Genomic DNA, 1387 nt, shown 5'->3' with positions numbered 1-1387 from the left:
ACCTAACAGTTACGTTTATTAACTTATGTTCTAACAACTCTAGTAGCCATTTGAAAAAAAATTATACACGAGCAAAAGTGATGTGATGATTTTTTTAAAAATAGAGACAGGGTCTTGGCTCTGTTGCCCAGGTTGGAGGGCCGTAGCTCACTGTGACCTCAAACTTCTGGGCTCAAGCAAGCCTCCCACCTCTGCCTCCTGAGTAGCTGGGCCTTCAGGCATGTGCCACCATGCCCACCTAATTTTTTTGTAGAGATGGGGCTCTGGCTATGTTGCCCTGGCTGTAATGAGCTCCTGGCCTCAGGTGATCTGCCTTGGCCTCCCAAAGTGCTGCGATTACAGGTGTGAGCCGCTGTGCCCAGCCTGATGTGATAATTTTTATCTCATCCTTAAATCATCACAGTTACTAATGGAATGTGTGTGCCTTTTGGGCTCCGTACAATTTCTCAAAATTGGAATCAGATTGGACCCCACTGTCCTTATTTCTTCCGCACTGATTTTTGCATGGTGCTTTTTGTCACAGCAGTGGCTCCAAGCCCAGCTTCACAAAGATAGGATGCCATCAAAGGGAAGGTAGTGCCGTATCATATTGAAACGGAACTACCTGGAACTAGTAATTTATACAAAAGATGTGTCAGTGTCAATGTTTTTCCTCAGTTACTCCAAGATACTTCAGCTTGCACAGTTTAGGATACTTGGCTGTGAGGAGAGCCAGTGGGTATGACAGCTTTTGATGACAAGGAATCAAACCTATGATGAGGACTCATCTAACCCCTGAAAATTCCCTTGGAAGTAGTTTTTTAAAAAGGATTATACTTTAAAGAACACATCTAAGGGCTGGGTGCAGTGGCTCATGCCTATAATCTCAGCAGTTTGGGAGGCTGAGGCCAGCAGATCACTTGTAGTTAGGAGTTCGAGACCAGCCTGGCCAACACAGTGAAACCCCCTCTCTACTAAAAGAACAAAAATTAGCTGGGCATGGTGGCACACACCTGTAGTCCCAGCTACTTGGGAGGCTGAGGCACAAGAATTGCTTGAAACCAGGAGGCAGAGGTTGCAGTGAGCCAAAATCGCACCACTGCACTTCAGCCTGGGCGACAGAGTGAAGCTGTGTCTCAAAAAAAGAACACATCTAAGGATTTACTTGGCGTTGGGAAACGAATGGTCTATTAAGTTTTACTTTATTATTAATCTAGATGGTATTACTGGTTTTGAAAAGTGCTGAATAGGACACTGGGACTTTCCCAAACTTCAGGTCAGCCACATACATTATTATATACTGAATGTTTTAAATACTATTATTTATATTGACTTCATATTTTAATGTAAATATATTTCTAAAGGAAAACTTCCATAAATTTAATGAGTGTATTTTTAGGGGAAGCCT

This window comes from Mandrillus leucophaeus, unplaced genomic scaffold (assembly GCF_000951045.1).
Source record: "Mandrillus leucophaeus isolate KB7577 unplaced genomic scaffold, Mleu.le_1.0 Scaffold12, whole genome shotgun sequence".
NCBI classification, from domain to species: Eukaryota; Metazoa; Chordata; class Mammalia; order Primates; family Cercopithecidae; genus Mandrillus; species Mandrillus leucophaeus.
The sequence above is the reverse complement of the archived record's forward strand: the minus strand, read 5'-3'. Positions refer to the sequence as shown.